This window comes from Cricetulus griseus, chromosome 7 (assembly GCF_003668045.3).
Source record: "Cricetulus griseus strain 17A/GY chromosome 7, alternate assembly CriGri-PICRH-1.0, whole genome shotgun sequence".
NCBI classification, from domain to species: Eukaryota; Metazoa; Chordata; class Mammalia; order Rodentia; family Cricetidae; genus Cricetulus; species Cricetulus griseus.
The window spans coordinates 46254871-46277337 of record NC_048600.1 but is presented as its reverse complement, the minus strand read 5'-3'; the positions used below and the strand labels follow the sequence as shown (position 1 = coordinate 46277337).

At 43.9% G+C, this 22467-nt stretch overlaps 1 protein-coding gene across 1 annotated transcript in view; it reads left to right on the top strand.

Moving 5' to 3' along the window:
* The window catches only part of CUNH5orf47 (chromosome unknown C5orf47 homolog), a 37678-nt gene that overhangs the window by 14609 nt on the left and 602 nt on the right, over positions 1-22467 (top strand). The gene's annotated exons all lie outside the window — the stretch shown is intronic.

Below are 22467 nucleotides of genomic sequence, written 5' to 3'. Positions count from 1 at the left end.
AGGCCATACCTCCTAATCTTTTCCAAACAGATCATCAACTGGGTACTAATAAACATGCAAATGTATGAACCTATGGGGGCATTCTCATTCAAGCTACCACATTCCACTCCCTGGCACCCGTAGCATGTAGCAAAATGCATCAAGTCCAACTTCAAACATCTCCATAGTCTTTCAGTCTTAAGACTGAACACCCAAAGTCTCTTCTGAGACTCAAGGCAATCTCTTTAACTGTAATACCCTATAAAATAAAAAAGCGGATCACAGACTTCCAATATATAATGGCACAGGATGTACATTATCATTCCAAAAAAGAGGAAAGAATGTATAGTGAGGACATACTGGACCAAAGCAAAACCAAAACCCAGCAGGGCAAACTCCAAATTCTGCATCCATGTCTTAACATCAAAGCACTCTTCAGCCCTCCAATTCTTTTCAGATATGTTGACTACAACACACTTTCTTGGGCTGGTTCTACTTCCTGTTAGCAGCTCTCCTTGGCAGGTGTCCCATGACTGTGCCATTTCTAAAATGTTGAGGTTTCCAGTGCAATCCAGGCTACAGCTTCACTCAAGGGCCTCTCTAGGCCTCCACGCAGTGACTCTCCATGCCAAAAGCCTGGCCTCAGCAGCTTTCATTAGCAGCAGAGGAAAATCCATACCACCTTTACTTCTCGGGCATCCTTTAAAGCCAGACCACATGACCAAAGCTACCAAATTCTACTGCTAGTTCAATTCCATTTGCAACAGCTTTCTGTTGTTGATGGTTCCCTTCACTGCTAATCCTTCCCTGACAGCTCATTAACTGCATTAACAACATGCAAATACCTGAGCCTGTGGGGGCCATCCTCCTTCAAACCAGTATAACTAAGAAAGATACAGACAAGAAAATAGTGTGGAAGCAGGGCAATTTCCAGTTGTCTTTCTACCTCATGAATGTGTGATGACACATAGTCTCAGTTGCACCCTCTAGGGAGGTAGTCTGGCTGGAAACTATCTTTAATTTCCATAGCACACTCAGGACTGTTAAGGATAATGTTTCCAAGCTCTCGGAAACAATATTGGCTTAAAAATTACTAGTGAAAGCAAACCATATCACACCATGCTAAAAGCAGGACCATTCACCTGGTGCTGAAGGCCACCTGGCAATGTCTAGCAATGTTCAAGAGTTGTCATTCTGTGCTCCACCCAGACTAGTGTCAATCCGGCATTTATTTATTTGTTTGTTTGTTTGTTTATTCATTTATTTATTTTAGTTTTCATTGTTTTTTTATGTGTATAGGTTTTTTTGTCCGAATGTATGCCCTTTGCACCACATGTATGCCTGCTGCCTGAGGAGGCCAAAAGAGTTACAGATGCTTATGAACCATCTTGTGAGTGCTATGAATTGAACCCGGCTCCTCTGCAATGCTCAGGGCTCTGTCCCAAGTTTTGAAAATGTTCTCTTTCTTCCTTCCACGTTAAACCTTTTTCCATTTGAAGCATGAGGGTTACTACTGTCCTATAAACATTCCCTTTGTTGGAAGCAGGCCCTTATTCTTGACACCATCAAGGTCCTTCCTCAGCTCCAAAGAGATCAAGTCGCTAATTCTTTGGGAAAATGATGCTTTTTTTCTTCTTATGAATTTACTCTTTGAAAATTTTACATACAAATATAATACATTCTGGTCACTTTTCCCCTCCACATTCCACCCCCTCTCTGTGACTTTTTTTGTCTGTGAATACTTTACAGACTACCTGGGATTGAATCTTTAACACACTGTTTATGATTTTGGATAAGTTGTTTAATGTCTTTGTGCCTAAATCTTCTCTCTATAAATTGAAGATATGACTAAAACTTACCACAGCAGGTCATTACAAAGAATAGATGAGCAAGAACATGGAAAGTTCTTCTAAGTAATACATGCAAGCACAAAACATTTACTCTTGTTACTACTAAATGAAAATAAAAAACCTAACTATGTAGCCCAGGCTGACCTCAAACTTGCAATGTTCTTGTCTCAGCTTCCCAAGTGCTGGCATTAGCCGAAGAGAAATCCTTCCTGCTTTGTGTTGATTTTCCCGAGTATTTTGTCCCAGAAATGGAGCTAGCATGGCATTTGCATCTACTCTCCATTTTAAATTCCTTTTTACCTTTAGGTAGAGGTTCACTTTCATCATCAGTATCCATTTATTATAGTGTCACTTTTGAAAGACTATTACCTCATCATTTAACTGCATTAAATTTGGGGTTAGTATATACTGTATTAATTTTATTAATTTACAATGTGTTTTCATCTTCCTGATTTCCTGAGGTTTTGTTGTAATTACTGTTCTTTTTTTTAATCTCTTGTAACAAATACCTCCTTTATTTTTGTTTCTTTTATACTTGAAAGAAGTAAAAATATTTATTACTTCACGTCTAAATATTGCTACCTTTACATGATCATTTTTGAAGTGTTTTATAGTTGGTTATTTGTTTCTATGTTTAGTAAAATGATTTGGCTTTCTTTTCATTACTAAATTATTAGATTTTATTGTTACTATAATGTATTTAATTTGCAAGTAGAACTTTCTGTATATTTTCTGCTATGTGAACTATATTTTTATAGCCTCACATATGAACTATTCCTATTGACATTCCCTGAACATGAGGCAAAGTCATATCTGCTATAGACTTATGTATAAATTTTTAATCATGTCTATTACTTTCATTATTTAAAGCTGTGTCCCTGTCAATATATTATATTCTTGACCTGTCAGGAATGAGTGAGGCACGTTCCACTCACACCCACCACTGCTCTGAAAGCCCCTACATTGAAGCTTTGATGTTGACGTGTGGTTTCCTGTGTCCTGTCTCCTCAATGGCTTTGCTTTTATGGATGAACAATAACCAAGTGATCTTATTTAGTATGTTTTGGTTTTAACTCTTCTTTATCTGAAGTTTAATTTCAAACCCTTATTTCCATGATTTTGTGTTTTCGCTTTTCAACCTTTTATACTCAAAGTTTGTCTCTCAAATTTATTCTTATTTATATGCGCGCGCACGTGTGTGTGTGTGTGTGTGTGTGTGTGTGTGTGTGTGTGTGTGTGTGTTGGTTTTTGTTTTTTGTTTTTGCCATGTGTATGCAGGTCCCTCAGAGAACAGTAGAGAGCATTGAATTTCTTGGAGCTGGAATTACAGACAGTTGTGAGCTACCCAACAGGAGTGCTGGGAACTGAACTCAGCTTCTCTAGAAGAGCAACCAGTGCTCTTCACTGATGAGCCATCTCCAGCCCAGGACTTTGTTTCTTGACTGCATCATAAGGAATCTTTTGAATAGAATGATGTTCCTAAAGTTACTCCCATGAACATGTGCCATCTGATACTTGTCACAATTTCTCTGATTTTTATAATTCTTTATTCTCCTTACTGTTTTTTATATATAATAGTTCCCAAAGGTATGGAATGTATATATAATTTTTAAATTATGTCTTCAGTTAGCTTAGTATGTCCAAAGCACTTGGGCTGATATCTCCCAGCCTCAAAAATGGAGGAAATCACTGTTGTAATTTTTAAAAAATCAGCTCAAGAGAGAAAGACACCATTCGACAGAGTTCAAGTGGAAGGGTTTCTTATTAGGGGAAAAGGATTATAAAAAGGGGGAAATGGAGTAGGGAGACCAGCCTCCAGTGACAGGAGAGAAAGACAGAGGGAGAGAGAGGGAAGGTGGGAGGTGGGCAGGACTCTTTTAAAAGGGAACATAGTGAATGTGCACAGGTGGTGCTCTTAGTGGCAGCAGCTGAGGGCGTATCCTATCAGGACCCCAAGGGCAGGCCAGTGCAGATGCCTGAATACTAACAATCACAACATTTGGCGCTCCAGCCACTTTCTCCTCTTGGCCAGCTTCACCTCAGAAATTAAATCCCACTTTTGTTCACTGATACATGATTTCCATGGTTTTGGGTCCAGTTCCTGACACATTCTTGTTAGAATTGGAAGCAGAAAGAAAAGTGAATCTAATGTGTGTGTCCCCCACCACCACCCAAGGTGGCTGCCTATGATATGTTACCTGAAAATAACTGTTTTACACATATGTATACTTCAAAGGAGTTGTATGTTCTGGAATCATTGTTCCTTATAACTAAGGCTTTAGTATTCTGTTTCAGGTACAGGTAAACCCCCATAAACACACACACACACACACACACACACACACACACACACACACACACACACTAGGAGCATTTGGCATACTTCATTATAAACCTTGTCATTGGCTTAAGAATGTGAAGGTCTGATGGGAATCTGAGCCCTTCCCAGGAACTCCCAGAGGTAAGAATAAAAGGAAGCTATGCTCGAACCATCACTGGGTGCTCTGCCTTTAAATTCAAATAACAGAAGTCAGAACACTATGAAAAGCCAGAGATTCTTTCTTCTTTAAAGGGGGAGGGGGCATCACTAGCTCTGATATAAAGGAAGAAAGAACAATAGCCAGGCAGCAAGTCTGGTCAGGGGTCCTCTTCTGACTGCCTAGAAAGAGAAGAAGGCAATTTCCCCAAAGCAAGGAGGCGAGCCCCCAGGGTGAGACTAGCCATAACTTAATCCAAGCAGGATGGCTTACAAAGAGCCTTCCAATTAAGGTCTAGGAATCCATTCAGAAAGATATAAGTTGATCAGAATAAAGGTTTTATGAGAAAGTCTTTTTGAATTTTGCCTAGAAATGCATAAGCATTACAAGCCAAGAGCCCCATTTTCTTGTTAAATGATGCTGTGGTGTCTCTTCTAATAAAAAGGCTTCCTGGTGTGTCTTATAAAGTAAAGCACAATTAAATGGAAAGGTTTCACAAAATGTCAGCTGTAAGAAGCTGTAAACACCGGAAACTTGTAACATGGTGCTTTGGGAAGAGGGAGGGAAGGGAAAGGCACACGGCAGTCTCAAGACAGCTCTTAGCCAAGCCCACAGTAAGCATAAAGCTGGGATGGCCTCATTCCTTTATCCCAAGGTGAGATGAGATGCAGGTGGATGCCTTCTCTGGGTTCAAAACCTTGGGCAAAACCTCGTCTAAGGCTCATTGTCAAAAAGGGTTAAGACCTGGGAGCTACCAGAGAGAAGCTGAGAAACAGGAACTTCCGTCCTGAAGGAAGCCTGCCTGGGCAGTGCACCTACCCCAGGCTCTGTCATAGGCCACACTCAGGCCATACTTCCTCTGAGCACAGTATACTCAGATGTGACCTGGCCATTGTCCTCCTAAGCTCTAAGCAGCTTCCATTACCCACATAAGACACAAAACTGAGCCCATTAATTTTCCATCACTGCTGTGCCTAAATTCTCCCTGGGGATAAATATAAGTAGTTAGTGATTGCTGAGAGGGAGGGGCTTGTGAGACTCTTATCCCTTGCTGAGGATTTATATGATCATTCAACAGTTGCTGGGATATATGTTCAACCATGTTTCTGTTGGTAAGTTCCCCTTGCTCCTGGGAGTAACCTAATTAAACTCACTGGTTCACTGAGCTAGACTAGGTGGAATTGTTTTTGTTTTTTTGTTTTTGTTTTGTATGATATTGGTGGATGAATACAAGTTTGTCTATCTCCCTAGGAAACGTTCACACAATACCCATTGACTTCGGATATCACCCAGATTTGAATACTCTTTATATCTTGATGACAGATTGCCTCTGGGAGCTAGACACATATATGTAGCTGATTGCTTGCTAGCTTCATTTGAATAGCTTAAAGTCATCAGAATTTCAACATGTCCAAAACTGAATTCATGGTCCCTACTATGGACTTCATGTTCATGTAATTAGCCAAGTGTATATGTCACTATCAAATTCTCATTGGAATAGTATTTGGAGGTGGATCTTTGGAGAGGTGATTATGTCACGAAATTGGGCCTTTATGATTCATACTCTTACAAAGGATCCCCAAGAGCTCCTTGGCTCTTTTTTTTTTTTCCTTCTAGTTTTCTTCTAAAAAAAAAAAAAAATGACGTTTGAGAAGAAGTCAGGAACCTGCAAAAGGCGCACGCCTTTAATCCCAGCACTCAGGAGGCAGAGGCAGGCAGATCTCTGTGAGTTCGAGGCCAGCCTGGTCTCCAGAGCGAGTGCCAGGATAGGATCCAAAGCTACACAGAGAAACCCTGTCTCGAAAAACCAAAAAAAAAACCAAAACAAAACAAAAAAAACAAAAAACAAACCCTGCAAAAGGATAACTGACTAGCCCCTAACCATGCTGGCATGACTTTGCATTGCTACCCTCCAAAGCCACAAGAAACACATCTGTGTAGCTTGCTATTACCCAGGCTGTGGTACTCAGTGCTGACATCCTGAATTGTCTGAGAGAGTGTCTACTTCATACCTGCTCCTTGTCCTGCCTTGCATCCTCCAATAAATTTCCCCATCTTCCACCACTAGGATTCAATCAGCCTACAGAGACATGCCCTACCCACAGTCAGCTCCAGCCTGCTCCCCAATTCCACCACCTTTGCTGCATGTTATGAGTTCCTTGTGCCTAGAACCCTGAGTCAGGTCCTGAAAATTCCCTGCTTCTGCTATGTACTTTGTTCCTCTGAAGATATTTTACTTTAGTCATTATGCATAATGGCTTGTTCTAAATTTAGTGATTGGCATAAGATTACAAAATAACATGATCAAATCTAATGTGATATTGTAAAATGACAATGAGGCTAGAGGAAGTTCAAATAGTGGCCCAGAACCCTGACTTATAGATAGGGGCTGGGAACATGGCTCAGTGGACAAAGTACTTTCTGGAAAAGCATGAGGACCAGAGGTGGGGACACCCCCCCCCCAGCACTCACATAAAACCTTGAGTGGAGCTGTGCTGGCCTGTAATCCTGCAATGGGAGGGGAAGACTGTGTGGCGAGGTAACTCTATCAGAGAACACAAGGGCAATACTTAAAACCAGGCAGCCTTTAGTCTCACTCGCTGAGGACTACAGAGAACTTGCCCAAATCATGCAGCCCTAAGCCTTGCTGTTCTCTTGCTGTTCTTCCCCTTTTAATGCACAAAACCCACACTCTGGTTTGACACACTTCAATTAGCAAGAACAGTTGCAATAAACAGAACTACAGAAGTCAAGAAAGCAAGGTTGGCACATTTAGGGACTTTCCCAGAACTGTGGACAATGATGAATTAGGTCTTGGTTCTTGTTTTGGCAGGTGTTGGGTTCTTAGTTCAGAACCATGCCTCTAACATGGCATCAGCTGTGCTAAGGTGGGGGGGGCGCTGGGGTCCCACAGATTCTTGGCATCTCCTTCTCTCTCTTTAAGATTATTTCCGACCATGACTAAACTCTAATTACCCCTGGTTTGTGGGTATAGAAGCAAGTTTCTCCCAGTGCCATACAGAGGCTACCTCCTTGTTTCATGAAGAGATCCAAACCTCTTTGATTCTGAAGAGCAACCTCCTCTAAGGAGTCTACCTGGACTTCCAGACAGAAAATAGAATTTTCCAGATGGCCAAGGTTTTTGTCTACTTGAGCACTGAGAACATTGAAGCTTTTCTTTTTCTTTTTCTTTTCTTTTTTTTTTTTCCGAGACAGGGTTTCTCTGTGGCTTTGGAGGCTGTCCTGGAACTCACTCTTGTAGACCAGGCTGGTCTCGAATTCACAGAGATCCGCCTGCCTCTGCCTCCCGAGTGCTGAGATTAAGGGCATGCGCCACCACCGCCCAGCTGTCATTGAAGCTTTTATCCCCCATAATTAGGGCTGAAATTCCAACTCAGAGGAGTCCGTGATGCCTACCCCCACCAACAAGGGAATGAGAATGGGGACAGCTCACTGCATGAGAAAGCCCAGAATCCAGAATTAGGTGGACCCTGCCCTCTTCTGCATTATAAATGGACACCTGTGGTATAGCATGCAAAGGAGTGGGGGCTCCTCCAGAGCAAACAACTCAGAAGATTCACATTTGGTTAAGCCATTAGTACAAGTGAGCCAAGTATCTCCAAGGCCTGGAAATACACTCAACTTCCACTTCCAGAATTAACCTGCTGTGTATGACTACAGGAATCTGCATGGGGGAAGCTATCTAGGAGATATCTTAATATCTTGGATATTAAGCAGGTGCCTTTTCCATGGAGGTCCCCCAGTGTGAGTGTACACCAGTCTTGCACTTTTCAGGGTAGGAAGTGGATCTTGTTGTTTGATTAATTCCAACCCCAACATAATATGGGGGCCTGGGAGACCAGGCATAGCCAACAATTGTTAACCTGTATCTGGTTGAGAATGGTTAAGAAACTGATAGACTCCTTCCAGAATCCTGAACACTAAGGAGCTGATTTCTGCTAGCTCCCTGACTTTCAACCTCACAGTTACCAAAGGAATTCCTGGGGAAATTGGAATTGTGCTTAGGGGGCACATATTCTGGGAGTACCAAGATAGGTCCATTCGTGTGGATGGGCTGGATAGCCCTTGATGGAAGCTTTTTCTTTGAATAGTAAATTAGCTGTCTGGGTCCAAGAAAGTCACATATAACCCAACTCCCCAGGTTCTGCAAGTTTCCCAATGATAACCTTCAGTTTCCTGCCAGACTCTAACATAGATATGGGACAGTAACGTGTACACTGTGGTGTGTGTGTGTGTGTGTGTGTGTGTGTGTGCTGTTTTATGATTACGAAGGGGTCTATGTGCCTACAGCAGGACTCAGTCTCACAAGCCCTCCGAGCACAATAGTATTTGCCCAGTTTTCTGCATGGCAGGGGGCTGTCAGCAGAACAGACACAGTACTGGGTAAATTGAAGCCCTGTTTCTTCATCAGTGGACCCACAGCTCTAGGAGCATATTTCTCTGAGGCCTCTCCTCCTGGTAGCCTCTGGATGCAACATTTTACAGAGTTCCATCTGGAAGGTAGGTTGGTCTCAGTGGATAGATTGGCTATAAGTGCCCAGATTTCTGTCTTTTTTGATTCCCACACAAGGGTTCTTGGCTTATGGTAGTAGTGGGCCATTCCCAGGGAAAGACAAAGAAAGTGAAATAGGACAACCATAGTCATAGGGACCATGTCAGTCTTCTCTTTAGTGAGTCAGAGGACCTGGTGACAACCCATCTGTCATTGTCCTCTGTAGCCTCCTTCATCTGGGTATGGTGGATCCATGGGGTGACACCAGTGACATTTACCACTGTAAGGGTGGTGAGGACTACAGGGTACAGGCCTTTCAACATTGGATCCAAGCTCTAGAATGGGATCCTCTTTACCCACACAAGGTTACCAGGCTGGAACTTGTGGACAAACTCTGACAAGGGCAAGGGTGTGGCCTCCCGAACTGACTGATGAATAGTTGGTTCTCTGGGCCTGTGGGAGGCCTGTAAGGACTTGAGGCGGAAATGTGATGGGGAATGTACTGTGTATGTTCATCTTATTGATTGTTGAATAAAGTACTGTTTGGTCAATGAGGCAGCAAGTTAGACAGGACTAGGAGTCAAAGAGGATTCTGGGAAATGTAGTAGAGAAGTGGTGATACAGGCAGGAAGTGACATAGCAAGGAGACTCATATTTAAACAAAGGAAACAGGAAGTGTCCCCTTTCCCCTCCACTCTTCCTCCAGTGGCACAATGTGATCCACCAGCAAGGGAGGACACCAATGGAAGGTGTCCGATAAGTCTTATAAAATATATAGATTTATGATAATTAAGACTGAGCTAGCAGATGAGAAATCCTAGTCATTGGCCAAGCAGCATTTTTACCTAATACAAGTTTCTGTGTATTAATTTGGGCCCTAACTCAGACAGGCGGCTGGCATAAAGCACACACGTAGCGGTGGGGCTTGGCGGCCTTTGGCAGAAAGATTTATCGTAACAGGAATGACTCATAAATCCTGCTTTAGGAACATCTCTGAGCTTAAGGAGGAGAGGAGACAGTCACATAATCTCAAATGGTATTAATCCTGCTCGACATGGTGTACAACTGGCCCTTAGAAGGGCAAATGGTAGGAGGCTGGCCCAGTTTTCACCCATCTCAAAGACATATTTAGTTAAAAGTTTCTTTCAAGGTCTATTAATGCTTTCTGCCTGTCTTGAGTTTTGTGGCCTACAAGTACAATGTAGTTTCCAATCAACATTTAAGACTTTTGCCAAATTTTTTGGAAACTTTGATCATAAAGGTTGGACTGGGCCATTGTTAGGCCCCAGAGAGGACAACAGCCCAAATCTGGCAATTAACTCGGGAGAGTTTCTTGGTGACTACTGAGGCTTCCTCCATTTGGGTGGGATAGGCTTCCCTACATCCAGAGAAGGTGTCTTGGAAAACTAACAAATAGTTCTACCCAAGAACTGTGAATTTGATCTCTGTAAAGTCCACTTCCCAGTGTTCTCCAGAGGTACTTCCTCAGGCAGGGATTCCTTCCTCAGTTCTCTTCCTCCTTTGGGCTTCATATGCACAAGCGGCACACTGGAAGCAATGTCCTTGATAGGATTGTCTAGTCAAGAGATTAACATCTGGACCTGAGTAACTCAGCAGTCTAGTTGTCCACAGATGGGCAACCCATTGGCGTTTGGTGGACATCTGTTCACTAGCAAGTGGCAGGGAGTATAGGTCTCCCATCCCACAAGGCAAACAACAAAGCCCACCCATTTGCCTCCTGCTTGGCATCCTTCCTTTTCCTACCCTTGGTTTCTTCCTGTGTACAAGATGGATGCTGGAGTAATTCAGGTTTAGTCAGAGTAACCAATAGCCACGTGGAGAAGCCCCACTGGCTCTAGGGCCACCATCTAGATGGCTAAGTCTGCTGTCCTGTTTCCTTGAGCCAATGGACATGGACTGTGGCACATGCATACTGACTGTTATGTACACAGTGATAGCTTTGCACTTCCCCCCATGTGAAGTGCCTGGGTTAATGCCAGAAGTCTAGCCCTTTGTGCTAAGGTCCCTCGGTTGAGGGACTGTGTCTACACCATCTTGGCTAAGGTGACAACTGCAGCCCTGGCATACCTGATTCCATCTTAAGCAAACTGCACCCATCAGTGTATAGTGCCTCTTGTCGTTGTTTTGCTGCAGCTGCGGGTGATGAAACATGAACCGCAAAACTCAACAAACCCACACAGAGTTTATTGGGAAAGGGAGCAAAGGGAGGGGTAGGTGTCGGCCAACAGGGAATAGAGATGGACGGGGGGAAGGGAAGAGAAAAGAAGTAAAGAGACACAGAGACAAAGAGGACAGGAAAGAAGAGGGAGACAGGAAAAGCCGGGTCTGCCCCAGGGAAACAGCAGGAAAGAGAGGAGAGCAGACAGAGATGAGCAGGCAAAAAGACCGTTAAGTGGGCAGGGTCTTTCTCTTAAAGGGGTCCTTTGCATCTCCATGGAACCCTGGGTTGACCAGGGTACTGCCTGAATGCATTCTGCCAAGTGACAGGGGCAAGCCAGCATAATGCCTGAATCCTTATACCTCTCCCACTTCTCATGCCAGAGCATGTTACGCCAGGTGTGACAGATTGGACCTCCTCAGTCGCTTCCAGGCAATCATGGAGAGACTGTTTGGTTATCATCCGGCAGCAGACTGACTGGGTCGACAGCTGAAGTTTTACACAATGGGAGATGGGAAGGTCCAGGAGGTGTGTTTAATAATGTCTTATTTGGGCTTTGCACATCCACCCCATCTTTGGGGTTCCCCCCAAGAGAACCTCTAAAGAGGATGAGGTGGTTAGGAATAGTTCCTGGCCCAAAGACAGTTTATCAACTTCTTTTACTAGCATGACTGTTCAGCAGCAATTGCCCACAACAAGCTGGCCAACCAGCAGAAACAGAATCAAGTGCTTTGAATAGTTAGGCCACAGGCCTCTTCCAGGATCCTGGTGGCCAAGGACCCCCTTTGTGATACCCTGAGCCTCACTTGAGTACAAGCAGGAGGATTTAGTTATGTATGGGAGGGCTAGGGCTGGTACAGAATTGAAGGCTGTCTTCAAGGCCTTGAAATCTCTTTGTTCAGAGTCAGTCGGTTGTAGTGGCTGGGTGCTGCCAGCACTAGCATACCATAACTTAACTAGCTTCACAAACTTGGGTATACACAAGTGTCAATACCCAACAGCCTCCAGAAATTCCCACCTGTTTCTTTGTCTTTGGCACAGGGATCTCTATAGGATCACCAAGATTTGGCTCTGGGAGAACATTTGTTTGCCTCCAAATTACAACCCAAGTAGGTGACACAGGGGCACATAGGTGGGCGTTCTTGTCTGAGACCCTGTCTCTTAGAGCCTGTGGTACCTCTGACAGGCCTTTTTACATTCCTCCTCTGTTTCTGAAGCTGTGAGGAGGCCATCGACATGCTGTAACAGGGTGCTCTCCAGGTAACTTTGCTGGAAAGTCAGGAGGTCAACACTTAAGGTCTCATCAAAGAATGTAGGAGAGTTTTTGAGCTCTTGTGACAACCTAGTCCATGTCAGTTGTCCCACAAATCCTCCCTCAGATTTCAAAGGCAAAATGGGCTGGCGACTGAAGGCAAAAGAAGGCATCCTTTAAGTCTAGAACTGTATACACTTGTTTCTCTGGAGTAGGAGACTCGGGAGTGTGTAGGAGTTAGGAAGCATGGGATGAATAATCTCTACCTGCTTGTTGACTTCTCTGAGATCCTGCATGGGTCAGTAGTCCCAGGTGCCTGGCTTTAGGACTGGAATTGGGGGGCTGCAGGAGAATGGTGGGGGATGGGGGTCCCTGCTTTCTGTGGTTGATTAAAATGTTAGCAATTGCCTGCTTGGCTTCCCAGCTCATAGGATACTGTTTGGTCCATGCTGATATAGCAGCAGTACTTAGTAATTGAATGAGAATTGGCACTTGGTGGGTGGTCAGTCCTGGTGGGTTATTCTTAACCCAGACACTGGGAACCTACTCTTGCAAGTCCTGCAAGTATCCCAAAGTTTGAGTGTTATTTTCATTTTCCAGACTTGGTTGGAACTTCCAACATGAATACAAGTTGGGGGCTGAGAGGGATTCAAGGTAGGATGGGCTGTGGCCTCCCCGAAGACTATGGTTGCCTGTAGATTGTGCAATAAATCTCTCCCAATTAGGGGGTAGGATCAGTCTTGTGTGGCTAAGAAAGAATTTGTCACAGTACCTTGTCCCAAGTCCACCATCTGAGAGGTCATCCAGAGACAGAGCAATCTGTCCAGTTGCCCTGTGGATGGCTGTCCATTAAGATATCACTGGTCCAAGTGGCTCTATCAGGGCTGAATGAGCTGTGCCGTGTCAAGCAAAACTTTAACAGATTTGCCCCTCACCTTTAATGTTACCTTGGGCACTCAGTGGGATGGAACCCCAGCCATGTCAGTTCTTGCCCAAATGAAGAACAGGATGTCATTTTCCAGTGTCTCTTTCACTTGGAGTAAGCACACTGGTCCTCCTCTAGCCTCGTCTTTTCCTGGCATTCCTGGCTTCCCTCTCTGGGATCCCTCTTGCTGTACTCCATAAGCGCTGCCAACTAGTGCTTGGTCAATCTTTTATTCTGCTTTTCTTCTGCAGAGTCAGTTATTATAAACCTTTTGTGCAATCTCCAATCATTTGGACCTATTCATACCCTCACGACCTTCCATCTATTGGAGTTTCTTTCTAATATCTGGGGCAGGCTGTATAACAAAAGCAGTATTTGGTTGCTCACTGGTTTTCTGGGGCATCTGTGTCTATGGGAGTAAACATCAGTAAGCTTCACAGAGGCACACAAGGAACCCAGCAGGCGATTCTTGGCGCTACTGTATAACCTCACTCACCTTTGATTGGTGGGTTTTCTAGCAGCTGTCTTTAATCTTCCTACCAGGGCCTGGTGAAATTGTCCAAAGCCTCCTTACCTTGGTCAGTGTCGGGGTCCTGGTCAGGTTGGACTGAAGGGAAAATCTGGTCTATCCAGGCTGCGCTGTCCAACAGTGATCCCTTGGCCAGCTTGGGGTGGCTTTTCTACTCTCAAGCTGGATTCTGTCCTGCTCCTCACAGTGAGGAGGGTGGCCCAGAGCTACTGGCAATCATCCTGGGTCAGCTGGTGGGTGTAAAAGACTGTCTAGGAGACTAGGAGTCTAGGAGACTAATGAGAGCCTGGAGTCTTTCAGAGACTCATGGGTTCTGAGTTTTCCAGTTATACAGATCATTGGTTGGAAATGAACATAAACCTGGAAGAAGGAGAAGGGGAGGAACATGCCAGTTTTGGGTCCACTGGAGGTACCTCCCTTAAAGGGAGGATGGGGGAGCCTCTGCCCCAGGGAGGTTCCTCCCAGAGCCTCCAGAGCCAGGCCACTCCATGTGTGTAGAGGAGAGAGGGGGCCTGAGATAGACGAAACCGCCTTCCCACATCCTCACAGTATGGTCCAGGAACTATTTTCCCTTCTCTGGGCATGACCCAGTGCAGTACTGAGATATACAGACAAGGAAAGTCAGCTTCTTCTGGAAGGCCAAGAGAACAGACAGAGGCTTGGGTTTCTCTGGGCAACCTGAACAAACCAAGAGGAGTCAGGTCCCCAGTGAAAGGGCACAGGTCCTAAGCCAGGGGAGTGGGTCTTGTGCCAGAGAAAGCCACGAGTCAATATAGGGAAACCAGTGGGGGTGACTGGGGTCTCCAGTTAACACATTCCAGACCATCTGTGCCATCTGTGACAGGTCCAGAGAACCCTCACTGGGCCACTCAATTCATAAAGAAGAGGGCCAATCAATTTCACAGAGAGTGTGGAGTTTTCCAGACACTGCATCCTCATCCTCAAAACTCTCCATGCATTTCAATGGCGTCTGGGACTGCTCACTCCCTCTCCTACGTCTGTTTCTCCAGCCCACAGAACTGACAGAGACACTTGGACGACAATAAAGATAACCAGGGGTGGCCACCACACTGGCTTAACCCAGGGGCTCCAGTGACATCTCTCACAGATTCCACTCACCTGGGCTGCACACAACCTTTCCTAAGTGTCCTACGCAGGAGACGCCATAAACAGACTCTGGACCAGAGTTTCTGGAGTTTCCTGTTAAGGGTGGAGGTGTTGGAAGCCTCAAGATCAACAGGAGTAGAAGCGGGAGAAGTTCTGGGGCCCTGGAGTATATCAAAGTGGTCATTCACCTCCTAGGAGATACCCTTCCACATGCTGTGGGCCCAGGGGATCTGAGGCCCCCATTGTCTCTGGGAATTTTCTGGGTCCTGCAGAATGTTGTGAGGTAACTCCATTAGAAAACACATGAACACACTTACAACCAAATAGAAAGTCTTTACTCTCGTTGGCCAGCAGCTTCGTGGGGGAAACTCGCTCAAATCATGCAGCCCTAAACCTTGCCATTCTTGCCTTTTTATGCACAAAACCCACATCCTACTTGGACACACTTTAATTAGCAAGATCTGTTAAAATAAGCAGAGCTACAGAAGTCAAGAGAGAAAGGTTGGTACAGTTAGGGACTTTCCCAGAACTGTGGATGATGATGGATTAGGTCTTGTTTCTTGTTCTTGGCAGGTGTTGGGGGTCTATGTGCTGGGTCTTAGGTCAGAACGGTGCCTCTAACATGTGTCAGTTGTGCTAAGGTTTTGGAGCCTATTACAACAGGAAGATCCCAGGGGGTCAGTGGCCACAAACTCCAGGTTCAGGGAGAGAACTTACTTCATCCAGGCTCAGTGAGAGAACTTGTCTCAGAAAGTAAGTGGTGAATGAATGAAGAAGATTCAGAAGTTGACTTGGGAAGTCTACAGGCATATGCACTGGTGCACATTCCTGCATACATGTGAACAGACACACACACACACACACACACACACACACACACACACACACACACACACACGGAGAAACCTCTACCCCTTTACAGTTATAGTTATTAGTAAATAAAAATGAAATGGTGATAAGGAAAAAAAGAAGCTTATCTTGGTAATGCTTCTGCTGAGAACAACCAGTTTTGGTTAAAATAAAAGAAAGCTGTTTAAAAAAAATAGAAAGCCTGCTACTGTGTTAGTCTTCTTTCTGTCTCCACACAGAATACTTGTTAGTAGTAGTTGTGGAGGCTCAGGCCATAATCAGTAAGCCCCATGATCAGTCTTTGTGTTGGGAGTGAAGTCACCAGTCATGGAAAGGGTGCCTGGCATCTCATCATCCATTAAGTTACCAGAGAGAGGTAGGGACTGGAGTCTTTTTTTGTTTGTTTGTTTGTTTGTTTTTTCGAGACAGGTTTTCTCTGTATTGCTTTGGAGCCTATCCTGGCACTCGCTCTGGAGGCTGGCCTGGAACTCACAGAGATCCGCCTGCCTCTGCCTCCCGAGTGCTGGGATTAAAGGCGGGACTGGAGTCTTAAGATCCCTCTAAGGCAGAGTCCTAAAGATGTAATGACCTTTCATTAGCTCCCTCTCCCCCAGAGTTCTACCACACCCCCAAACAGCACATCATGGGCCAAGCCTTTGCCATGTAGACCTTCGGGGTCTATCAGTATCCAAGGTACTGCAGCTGGACTCAGAGTTCCATATCTGTTCCAACTGATAATATTTTGTCCTCTTTACATTATTGCCTTCATGAGCAAAACTAGGAAGTAGGTGAATTAGGTAAATTCACATATAAAAATATACCTATAAATTGACTTCAAGCTTGCTTCTTTACTCTTGTCCTATTCCATTAATTTAAAAAAACAAAACAAAAAAACGATCTCTTCAGTAGGCATCTAATTGGCTCATTCAAATAAAGGCTCCTGGACATCATTATGTCCTCTTCAGGCACCGTAATGACCAACGGATTTGAATTGCCTTTAATATGCTTATCTGCTCTCTATTTGCCCTCTCTCTGGAGGCAGCGGCTTGGTTTTTTTTCATTTTGATTTGGGTTTTGCTGTTGTTGTCTCACTTTCAATGAGTTATCTGTTTCCCTATCGCTGGCTTCTAGGAATCCTTTCCATAGGCTGAGTGTGAGTCCTTGAATAAATACATGCCTTGCTAACTTCTCAAAGCCCAGAGATTACTTTTTATTCTTTTTATTTGTTATTTTATGTGTATAAGTGTTTGCCTACATGTATGTATGTGTATCATGTGCATGTCTAGTGCCAGCAGAAGCCAAAAGAGGATATCAGATTCCCTGGAACTGGAGTCACAAGCAGCTACTAGGCCATGTGAGTGCTGGGAACTGAGTCCAGGTCCCTACACAGTAGCTTGTGCTTTTAATCTCTGAGCCATCTCTCCAGCCCCCTTTCTTTTCCTCCTCCTCCTCCTGCTCCTCCTCCTCTTCCTCCTGCTCCTCCTCCTCCTTCTATCTCTTCTTCTTCTTCTTCTTCTTCTTCTTCTTCTTCTTCTTCTTCTTCTTCTTCTTCTTCTTCTTCTTCTTCTTCTTCTTCTTCTTTTTTTGAGACAGGATTTCTATGCATAGCCCTGGCTGTCCCAGAACTCACTCTTGTAGACCAGGCTGACCTCAAACTCACAGATCCTCCTGTCTCTGTCTCTCAAGTGCTGATATTAAAGATGTGTGCCACCACCACCTGGCCCTTTTCTTCTTTTTTTTAAATAGTGTCATTAGCAAATCAAAATTTTTTAAAATTAATGAGTTCCAGCTTATCAAACCATTAATATTGTGTCTCTGACATCAGATTTGTGAACTCCTTGCCTCTCTCTAGGGCACTAGGATTCCTCTGGTATTTTTCTGTTACAGTTTGTATGATGCTTTTTCTACCTACTTTGCCTAAGACATAAGGCACAGGTCAATTTTCACGGTTGCAACATCATTTTTTAAAGACTTTTTTTCTGTTGACTTACACTTGGACTTTAGTGGGCAGTAAGTTGCTAGTCTCATGCAGGGTTGCTTTTGCTGGCTTTCACTTTCAGTGACACGCCTTTTGCCACCAAGATGCTGGCTAAAATGCTCTGTCTTGATAACACATCCTAAACTGGGTGGAATGATTCTTTTAAAGGATTGTTTTAGTTAGTCTAGTTCCTGGATTTTCCATACATGTTTTAGAGTGATTATAATACTGAAGATGATAATAAAAATTCACCTATCAGTCAATTCCTAGAGAACTGCCATTATTGCTACAGTGATGAGTGTTCAATTCACAGGTCAGCTGCGTCTTCAAGCATTTGGCTCTTTGAATACTTTCATCCGCATTTTGTAGTTTGCCATCTAGATCCTGTGTGCTAAACTAATCCCAGGATTTCCTCACTTTGGAGAGATATCATGAATATTTTTAGAAAACATTTTAGCTTCTGGTTGTTTGTTGTAAACACATAGAAATATGACTGATTTCTGCACATCCCCCCTGTGTCTCCTTACTTCCCTTCTATACTAGATTTCCTGAGGGTTCTTTCTGTTGTGACTGGGTTATAAATTAGTTTTATGTGTATGTATATGTACCCAGGTGAGTTGATGTGTTCCATGGACATGCAGGTGCTGCTGAAGGAGTGAAGCTCCCCTAACTTCTAGAAACTGAACCCGGGTCCTCTGCAATAGAACTAAGTACCCTTAACTGCTGAGCCATCTCTCCAGCCCCTGGATGCTAATTTTTATCAAATTACTATTCTCAGTTAACTGTATTTCTAGTGTAAAACCCACTTAATTATTCATGATACATCCCTAGTTTTTTTTTTCCTGTGTCTAAATTGGATTTCCTAATATTTTGTTGAAGATTTTGGCACCTACATTTTTGGATGTATTGGCCAGTGAAGTTCTTATATTATATTGTCTTTATCTGGTTTGATATCATTGTGTCACTGGCCAGGTAAGGAGAGTTAAAAATAATGTGTGCTCGGGTGTAGTGGTTCATTCTTTTACACAGCACCTCCTAGGTGGTTGTCTGTGTCCAGATGAAGCTGCATGTCCTTCCCAGCCACTGGGAAATGAGGGCATGCCTGGACTGACAGATACTCAGGGGATCTTTCACTTTTCCTCCAACTGGCAGTTCTTCTGCCTTCTGCTAGAGGCTATTTGCTAATGTCCAGAGGCATTTTTTTGGTCAATACAAATTGGACCTTCAAAGATAATACTGGCACCTAATAGGTAAATGCAGGGAAATTGTCAACAAATACAGAAGACAGCTTGCCCCCTTCTCCCAAAAGTCACTAGCCATCCAATGCATTTGTGGCTTTGAAGCGAATTCTGTATGTATCATTGCTGATGTTCTGTGTGCCACACTCATTCATTCATTCATTCATTCATTCATTCATTCCAGCTGTACTGGCATCTGCCATTGTAACCGAGTCCCAAGTGGAATCACTTTATCTAATAGTTCGGGGTTGTCTATGTAGAAGCTTTACTTTTTAGTCTTACAGATGTTAAGATTTTGGCACATTCTTAATGAATCAGCTGGTCAAGTCTCCTGTTACCTCCAGTCATTTTCTCTCCCTGGGGTCTGCTGTGCCTGGCACTGTTGGATCATATCCTCATGGCTGCAGCTCACTGCCTGACAAAAAGCAGCTTCAGGGAGGAGGGCTTTACTTTGGCTCATGGATCTTCATGGATCTGGAGTTGCCATCCATCCTGGCAGGAGTCCTGTCTGGGGAATTAGCTGCTGTCAGGAAGCAGAAAACAGAGGGAGGAGTTGGCCCCACACAGCTGGCTTTCTCCTTTTCCACTTTTACTTGTTCCGAGACTCCAGCTCATGGGAAAGTGGCCCGCCCTGGTATTCAGGGAGGATCTCTGGAGGAGCCCTCAAGGACACACCCAGAGCTGGGTGCTTCTTTTTTTTTTTTTTTTTTTTTTTTTTTTTTTTTTTTTTCAAGACAGGGTTTCTCTGTGTAGCTTTAGAGCTTATCCTCGAACTCACAGAGATCCGCCTGCCTCTGCCTCCCTAGTGCTGGGATTAAAGGCGTGCGCCACCAACGCCCGGCTGAGCTGGGTGCTTCTTAATCCAACCAGGTTCTTGGTGGAAGTAAACAGCCACACGGTACCATCACAGTGCATTTGTCTTTCTAAAACCCTCTTTTCATTTCTCTTTTCTGTTGTCAAATGATCCTTTATTGAACTGTTTTCTTTGTAGTTCTTAAACAGCTAGACATACCAAGATGCCATTTTGCTGTCCTCTAGAATGCATAGCTGCACTGCACATCACTATTGCAGGCTGCAGAGGGAACCCCAGTGCCTCTTACAGAAATGCAGAGGGTTCTTCTGCAGCTGAGACCAGCCATGCCTGTCAGAAGCCTCAGGGATCACCACAACAAGTGCCATATGCTGTTGTTTTCTGTTTCTTTCTATCTCTGGTTAGTTCCCTAAACGGGATAGAAGGGAGAGGTGGGAATGTCCTCTGTAATCTGGGTCTGTGTGTTCTGAATGGTCACTGGAGTCCATGGGCCTTTCTAATGAATTGTTTTCTTAGCATTGCTGCAACAGTATAGTCAGATTTTGTTTTGTTTGTTTGGAAAGACCCAGTAAGTTGGTATTAGAGGTCAGACAGACAGAGCACTGACTTTGTTACCCATTTGTCTTAGGCTTATTACTTTGATCTTGCTGTGGTCAAGCCTAAATGACCCTGAAGAGGTGGCTGATGCTAACACTGTATAGGTACCGACCTAGTTACACTGTTGTTTGGACTATGTTTCTTATTGCTAGGGTGCAGTTCATATCTATTTCCCCTCCATGTTGACAAATCTATGTTTAATTAGTTTGTTTATACCACTTACATGTAATATGTTTAAATACAATTTCATTTCTTTACTCTTGTTCTCTCAGCTTTTTGTTTCTATTTTTTCTGCCTCTTTGTGGTTATTTGAACTTTATTTTATTCTATTTCAATTTGTCTATTGCATTGTTATCATTTTACACAAACACACAGAACTTTGTGTCTTTTTGGCTGTCCCAGGATTGCAATAGACATACTTAACTTTTCACTGTTGACTTGGACTCAAAGCTTTCCCACACTAAATGGTCCATAGCACCACTGACACCATCTTGACTCCTTTCCCCACACTCTGTACTATAGTTGTCTTATGTGTCACATACACTGAAAACCTCATCAAAAGGTGTGATAGTATTTGTTTTCAACCTCAACATTTTTTATATTTTGGTTGTGAGCCTAGCCTTTAATGGCTGAGCTATCCCTCCAGCCCCCTCAACATTTTTTTTAATACCAGAATGATTCTACTTTATTTGGAACCCCTCAACTTTATTCTACAAAAGGTAAGAATCCTACACATCACTCCACTCATAGTCCTTATCTTAATTAGGATTTCTATTGTTGTGAGGAGACACTATGACCTTAGCAACTCTTACAAGGAAAAGACAAAATTGGGGTGGCTATCTTACAGTTCAGAGGTTCAATCTATTATCATCATGGTGGGATGTGGCAGTGTACAGGCAGATAAGGGTCTGGAGAAGGAGCTGAGAGTCTTGCATCTTGTAGGCAATAGGAAGCAGTCTGAGACACTAAATGGTATCTTGTGCATAAGAGACCTCAAATCCCACCGCCACAGTGACACACTTCCTCCAACAAGACCATACCTGACTTCTAATAGTGTCACTCCTTTGGAGGCCATTTTCTTTCAAACCATCACAGTCCTCTTTGCAACTTATCTTTTAGCCTCATGTGTAACCAAACCTAGATTTCTCGTTGCCTCCAGACAAGCCCTTTTCTGGACCTTACTAAACTCTGGGGACCTCTGGCTTGAAAAGTGTGTGTGTGTGTGTGTGTGTTTCCTTGTCAATCAGTCAAGAATTATCATAGGGTATTTCCTTGTATTTTGGAACAGCAGCACTATGATTGGATAAAAATGTTCTCAGTTGAACATGTGGTTGTTGATTACATTGTGCTGGCCTCATACAATGCTCGAACCTGAAAGTCATCGAGATCTTTGGAAGGAAGGGGAAGGAAGACCAATATTCTTTAGAATACTTCCCTCTCACATACCACATCTTCTCTTAATGTGTGCAGCCCTGATGTGCGTCAGCTTTCACAGCCTCATAAATCTCATTACACACACATTTTATTTCTAAACGGTACAAATGACACACACTTTTCTGTGCCTTGTAACTAACTAGGGTGACGTTTTGCAAACAGAACAAGATATCTGAAAGTCAAAGTGGGGAGGGTGCTCGATACCAGGACAGATGGGTCATGAAACATAGGAATGGCACTGCAGCTGGTGATGAACAGCCAACATCGATTTGAGCCGCGCTTGGGAGATGTCACTGGCAGTTGACTTGAACAATCTCTATGGTTGGACTAGGCATTCAGAACACTGTTCACAAGTCAAAGGTATTTCCATGGGTATATTATCTTCCCATATTCATTGCCGTTCTGCAAAGAAAATGTTATCCTCAACCAGAGATGAGGAAGCAGGGGCTTAGTGAGCAGATGTACAATGTGCAAGAGCCACAGAGCCAGTGTTGGTAGGGCCGACACTCCTCCCACTCTGGACATCAGTCTGGGTGGCATCTAATATTTTGTCCTAGATAGGGACTTTGGGGACAGAGAGTCAGCATTCAAATCCCAGTTCTGGTCTTTTCCAAGTCTGTGACCTTAGCTGACCTGGACAAGCCTGGGGCAATTGTGAGCCAAACAGCTCAAGTTTATGCACTACTTCATACTGTGTGTTTTTGTGCTGGTGTGTCCACACTGCCTATGGTCCCCATTTCCAAATCACG